The sequence below is a fragment of the Triticum aestivum genome, chromosome 7D (genome assembly GCF_018294505.1).
Source record: "Triticum aestivum cultivar Chinese Spring chromosome 7D, IWGSC CS RefSeq v2.1, whole genome shotgun sequence".
In the NCBI taxonomy this organism is placed as follows: Eukaryota; Viridiplantae; Streptophyta; class Magnoliopsida; order Poales; family Poaceae; genus Triticum; species Triticum aestivum.
Genome location: NC_057814.1, coordinates 317,977,406 through 317,984,752, shown reverse-complemented (window position 1 = coordinate 317,984,752; position 7,347 = coordinate 317,977,406).

The window sequence follows — 7,347 nt, the reverse complement described above, 5'->3', positions numbered from 1 at the left end:
TCTCCTACTCCTACTAGGAAAGAAGGAGTCCTACTCCCGGTGGGAGTAGGACTCCCCCCTTGGCGCGCCCTCCTCCTTGGTCGGCCGCCTCCCCCTAGCTCCTTTATATACGGGGGCAGGGGGCACCCCAAGACACAACAATTGATCATTGATCTCTTAGTCGTGTGCGGTGCCCCCTCCACCATAATCCACCTCGGTCATATCGTAGTGGTGCTTAGGTGAAGCCCTGCGTCGGTAACTTCATCAACACCGTCACCACGCCGTCATGCTGAAGAAGCTCTTCCCGGAAGCTCTACTGGATCGTGAGTTCGCGGGACGTCACCGAGCTAAACGTGTGCTGAACGCGGAGGTGCCGTACGTTCGGAACTGAGGATTGGTCGATCGTGAAGACGTACGACTACATCAACCGCGTTGTCATAATGCTTCCACTTACGGTCTACGAGGGTACATAGACGACACTCTCCCCTCTTGTTGCTATGCATCACCATGATCTTGCGTGTGCGTAGGAATTTTTTTGAAATTACTACGTTCCCCAACAGTGGCATCCGAGCCAGGTTTATGCATAGATGTTATATGCACGAGTAGAACACAAGTGAGTTGTGGGCGATACAAGTCATACTGCTTACCAGCATGTCATACTTTGGTTCGGCGGTATTGTTGGATGAACCGGCCCAAACCGACATTACGCGTACGCTTACGCGAGACTGGTTCTACCAACGTGCTTCGCACACAGGTGGCTGGAGGGTGTCAGTTTCTCCAACTTTAGTTGAACCGAGTGTGACTACGCCCGGTCCTTGAGAAGGTTAAAACAACACTAACTTGACGAACTATCGTTGTGGTTTTGATGCGTAGGTAAGAACGGTTCTTGCTCAGCCCGTAGCAGCCACGTAAAACTTGCAACAATAAAGTAGAGGACGGCTAACTTGTTTTTGTAGGGCATGCTGTGTTTTGTATAGTCAAGACATGATGCTAAATTTTATTGTATGAGATGATCATGTTTTGTAACCGAGTTATCGGCAACTGGGAGGAGCCATATGGTTGTCGCTTTATTGTATGCAATGCAATCGCCTTGTAATTGCTTTACTTTATCACTAAGCGGTAGTGATAGTCGTAGAAGCAATAGTTGGCGAGACGACAACGATGCTACGATGGAGATCAAGGTGTCACGCCGGTGACGATGGTGATCATGACGGTGCTTTGCAGAGGGAGATCAAAGCCACACGATGATGATGGCCATATCATATCACTTATATTGATTGCATGTGATGTTTATCCTTTATGCATCTTATTCTACTTTGATTGACGGTAGCATTATAAGATGATCTCTCACTAAATTTCAAGGTACAAGTGTTCTCCCTGAGTATGCACCATTGCCAAAGTTCGTCGTGCCGAGACACCACGTGATGATCGGGTGTGATAAGCTCTACTTCACATACAACGGGTGCAAACTGGTTTTGCACACGCAGAAATACTCGGGTTAAACTTGATGAGCCTAGCATATGCAGATATGGCCTCGGAACACTGAGACCGAAAGGTCGAACGTGAATCTTATAGTAGATATGATCAACATAGTGATGTTCACCATTGAAAACTACTCCATTTCACGTGATGATTGGTTATGGTTTAGTTGATTTGGATCACGTGATCAGTTAGATGATAAGAGAGATGTCTATCTAAGTGGGAGTTCTTAAGTAATATGATTAATTGAACTCAAATTTATCATGAACTTAGTACCTGATAGTATTTTGCTTGTCTATGTTGTTGTAGATAGATGGCCCGTGCTGTTGTTCCGTTGAATTTTAATGCGTTCCTTGAGAAAGCAAAGTTGAAAGATGATGGTAGCAATTACACGGACTGGGTCCGTAACTTGAGGATTATCCTCATTGCTGCACAGAAGAATGACATCCTAGAAGCACCACTGGGTGCCAGGCCTGCTGCAGATGCAACTGACAACGTTAAGAATGTTTGGCAGAGCAAAGCTGATGACTACTCGATAGTTCAGTGTGCCATGCTTTACGGCTTAGAACCGGGACTTCAACGATGTTTTGAACGTCATGGAGCATATGAGATGTTCCAGGAGTTGAAGTTAATATTTCAAGCAAATGCCCGGATTGAGAGATATGAAGTCTCCAATAAGTTCTACAGATGTAAGATGGAGGAGAATAGTTCTGTCAGAGAACATATACTCAAAATTTCTGGGTATAACAATCACTTGATTCAACTGGGAGTTAATCTTCCTGATGATAGTGTCATTGACAGAATTCTTCAATCACTGCCACCAAGCTACAAGAGCTTAGTGATGAACTATAATATGCAAGGGATGGATAAGACAATTCCCGAGCTCTTCGCAATGCTAAAGGCTGCGGAGGTAGAAATCAAGAAGGAGCATCAAGTGTTGATGGTCAACAAGACCACCAGTTTCAAGAAAAAGGGCAAAGGGAAGAAGGGGAACTTCAAGAAGAACAGCAAACAAGTTGCTGCTCAAGAGAAGAAACCCAAGTCTGGACCTAAGCCTAAGACTGAGTGCTTCTACTACAAGCAGACTGGTCACTGGAAGCGGAACTGCCCCAAGTATTTGGCGGATAAGAAGGATGGCAAGGTGAACAAAGGTATATGTGATATACATGTTATTGATGTGTACCTTATAGAGCTTGCAGTAGCACCTAGGTATTTGATACTAGTTCTGTTGCTAATATTTGCAACTCGAAATAGGGACTACGGATTAAGCGAAGACTGGCTAAGGACGAGGTGACGATGCGCGTGGGAAATGGTCCCAAAGTCGATGTGATCGCCGTCGGCACGCTACCTCTACATCTACCTTCGGGATTAGTTTTAGACCTGAATAATTGTTATTTGGTGCTAGCGTTGAGCATGAGCATTATATTTGGATCTTGTTTGATGCGAAACAGTTATTCATTTAAATCTGAGAATAATGGTTGTTCTGTTTATATGAGTAATATCTTTTATGGTCATGCACCCTTAAAGAGTGGTCTATTTTTGTTGAATCTCGATAGTAGTGATACACATATTCATAATGTTGAAGCCAAAAGATGCAGAGTTGATAATGATAGTGCAACTTATTTGTGGCACTGCTGTTTGGGTCATATTGGTGTAAAGCGCATGAAGAAACTCCATACTAATGGACTTTTGGAATCACTTGATTATGAATCACTTGGTAATTGCGAACCATGCCTCATGGGCAAGTTGAATAAAACGCCGTTCTCCAGAACAATGGAGCGAGCAACAGATTTGTTGGAAATCATACATACTGATGTATGTGGTCCGATGAATATTGACGCTCGCGGTAGGTATCGTCATTTTCTCACCTTCATAGATGATTTGAGCAGATATGGGTATATCTACTTAATGAAACATAAGTCTGAAACATTTGAAAAGTTCAAAGAATTTCAGAGTGAAGTGGAAAATCATCGTAACAAGAAAATAAAGTTTCTACGATCTGATCGTGGAGGAGAATATTTGAGTTACGAGTTTGGTCTTCATCTAAAACAATGCGGAATAGTTTCACAACTCACGCCACCCGGAACACCATAGCGTAATGGTGTGTCCGAACGTCGTAATCGTACTTTACTAGATATGGTGCAATCTATGATGTCTCTTACTGATTTACCTCTATCGTCTTGGGGTTATGCTTTAGAGACGACTGCATTCACGTTAAATAGGGCACCATCAAAATCCGTTGAGACGACGCCTTATGAACTATGGTTTGGCAAGAAACCAAAGTTGTCGTTTCTTAAAGTTTGGGGCTGGGATGCTTATGTGAAAAAGCTTCAACCTGATAAGCTCGAATCCAAATCGGAGAAATGTGTCTTCATAGGATACCCAAAGGAAACTGCTGGGTACACCTTCTATCACAGATCCGAAGGCAAAACATTCGTTGTTAAGAATGGATCCTTTCTAGATAAGGAGTTTCTCTCAAAAGAAGTGAGTGGGAGGAAAGTAGAATTTGATGAGGTAACTGTCACATCCCTAGTTCTGGTATGACCTAGACTAGCTAGTCATGTGTGCATCATGTTTAAATTTCATTTGAAATTGAAGTGGGGATTTGTGAAACCCTCAGAATCATTTCTGGAAATGACCCAAATAAAAATTGCTCCAAAAGGGTCCAAGAAAAGGTTCATGTTGCTCTCTGAAAATATTGGACAGAGATAAAAATCAAACCAATATTTTCAGGAGCTCACAAATATTTATTTTGGGCATTTGGAATTAATGCAGTAATTATTTGCTTTGGATATATATTGTTATATATATAAAATATTGTCCAAAAATTATGCCATTTGTTGAGGAGTTCTGGAATAATACCACTAGACCCTACAAAAATTGGCATAAGTAAATAAAATGATTTAGTATTAATATTAAATCAAAACAAATGTCAGAAGAATAGAAAAGAAAAAGAAATGGAAAGCTTACTTGGCGCCCTGTAACCATCTGGCGCCTCAGCTGGCCCAACGGTGCGGCCCACTGGCCCAACCGCCAACCGTCGTCCTCCTGGCGACGACAGAAGGACAGGGGCACTCGCCGGCGCGCGCGGCCACGCGTCCGGCCACGGCCATGTTTCCCCGCCACCTCCTGCTTCTCCTCTCGTCGCCCTGGACGCCTCCCGCGATGCCACGCACACCCCTGACCCCTCTCACTCTCCCTGGACCCCTTTCCCCTCCTCTGCTCTCTGTTCCGCGCCGCCCGAGCGGAGCTCGTCGCCGCCGACGCCGTTCACCATAGCCACCACCTCCTCAACCTCTCTCCATGCCCAGAAGCTCCACCATCGTCCCCCTCATCTTCACGACCGAGCCACGCAAGCCCGGAGGCCCTGCATCGCCGGCAACATCACCATCTTCCTCCTCCGCCGCCCTGGATCTCCGACGTCGATTAGTCGCCGTCCGGCCTCCCCCCGAGCTCGCTGACGTCTCCAAACTACGCGGGGTGAGCCCCTCTTCGTTTCGCCCCTATCCCCGTCGCCCCGCACGTCCTCTAGCGCTAGTGCCGCCGTGCCCGAAGCTCACCGCCGCCCTGCCATGTCATCGTCGTGGCCACAGCCGTCTCCGCCTGCTTTTGAGCTTACAGCCGTGCTAGTTGAGCTCGCAGGAGTCCGTAGCACTGCCCAGTGGTGGAAATGGTGCACCGTAGACTCATCCCGCACAACGCCGTGGCTCTGTCGCCGTTGAACCTCGTCGCCGGCGGTATTCCGGCCGCCCCGTGACCTCCCGTCTGGTCCATCAGATGCGCGAGAGCAAGAGCTCATGCCCGGTGCCTCTCGAGCGACAAACCGCAGCCCCTAGCATGTTTCCGGCAATCTTCCGCCGCGGTTTGAGGTTGCCGCCGGCCAATCTCCAGCGTGCCGACGTGGACGTCATCAGTGCTAACCGCTACCAGCTAAGCACCCCCTAATAGGCACTGACAGTGGGCCCAACCACTGGTTAAACCCCAGTCAATGATGGGTTTGACCGGGATTAACCCCTGTGTCACTGACCAGTGGGCTCCGCCGGTCAGATTTGACCCTGGCGAGCCCGTTGACTTGCTGACGCAACGATGACGTCATGCTGACGCAGTAAAGGACTTTCTGGATTTAAATTAAATCAGGAAATTCCGGAAAATGTTCAAAACTTCTAAAATTCATAGAAATTCAACCGTAGCTCAGATTTAAATAATTTATATATGAAAAATTATCAGAAAAATGCAATCTATCCATCTGTACTAGTTTCATGCATGAAAAACCAACTTATACCTACTGTATAAGTGAAAACATATAAATGGCATATATAAGGACTTAAATTAGAGTTGCATCTGAACCTTTGGTTCAAATGGATCTCTTCCAAGTTGAATGCTAAATGCATTGGCTCAAAATACATCACATATTCATGCCATATTCATGCATCATATTGGTGCATATGATTGTGTTTTGATTGTCGACACCGTTCCTTCTCGATAGGTCCTGCTCCGGAGAGTGTTCCAGAGTACCTGTCTGAGGAGCAGTGCCAACCTGTTGATCTACCAGGCAAGCGAACCCCCTTGTTCATTCTGATACAATCCTACTCTCTCGCTCCTGCTCTCTTTACTGCATTAGGACAACAACGATTCAACTGCTACTTTATGCTGCGGTAGTTGAACCCATTCCTCTGCATGACCTGTCATTGCCACAGTAAATAGTTGAAACCCACTAGCATGTGTAGGAGTTGATTGAGCCATGTTGTGTTCCTACCATGCCTTGCCTGCTATTGCTTAGAGTTGTGTCAGGTCTGATTCATTGGGAATGAATTGGAGTGTTACGATATGTTCTGGTGCTGAGAGTTAAGCGTGTGAACACGATTTGGTAAAGGTAGCGGTGAGAGGCCATGTAGGAGTACATGGTGGGTTGTCTCACTGGAACCGTCCTTAAGCACTGAGTTCTGTGTATGTTGTCCAATGACTAGCTACTACCACACATTGGATGCTTAAGTCGCCCCTCTCGACTTATTAACCAACTTGATCTCTGTCCAGGAGTTGCAACTAGTTTCTGGTGTTTGTAGGTAGTGCTATTTTTCTACCGAGTGGCACCCGGCAGGGTGGGCTTGGGACAGACTAGGCACACGTGGCCCGGTGTACCGAGTGGCACCCGGATGGTGGGCTCGGGAACCCTGTACACATCGTTTGGGGCCGTGAGCGACACCCCGGCCGGATCTCCTTGCGGATGGAACCCGAATAGGCGATAAACCTGGACTAGAGTCTTGTGTGGTTAGTCAGGTCGTGGCCGACACCCTCGCCAGGCTTCCGCTTGAAGGTTGCCGAGGTACATGACGTGTACATGGCGGTAAGTGGCGAGAGCGTGTGTGACGCAGTACACCCCTGCAGGGTTATCATGATCTATTCGAATAGCCGTGTCCTCGGTTATGGACTTCTTGGATGCTTACGTGGTACATAGACAACTTGAAGTGGATACTCTAAAATGCTCAAGATAAGTGTGAGTGCTATGGATGGCTTCTCGTAGTGAGACGGGAATGAATCCATAGTGGTGTATTGAGGTGGTGATTAGTGGACTCGTGTGCGCCTTCTTACCTCAAAGAAGTTTCTCGTAGTCGTAGAATAGGATAGCCACTGAGTCAAAGCTGGCTTGCTGCAACTAAAACCCACACTACCTTCTTGATACAAATGCATGTATGATAGGATCTGATGTAAGTCTTGCTGAGTACCTTTGTACTCATGTTGCTTTATTTATGTTTTTGCAGCGGAGACTTCAGTCTTATTAGTAGTTCCGCTTGGACTTCGACGGGTAGCTTGTACCTCAGCTACGATCTTGCACCCTTGGGAGGGTCTTGTAGATAGTCAGGCTTCTCAGCCTTTTTCCTTTGTAGTTGT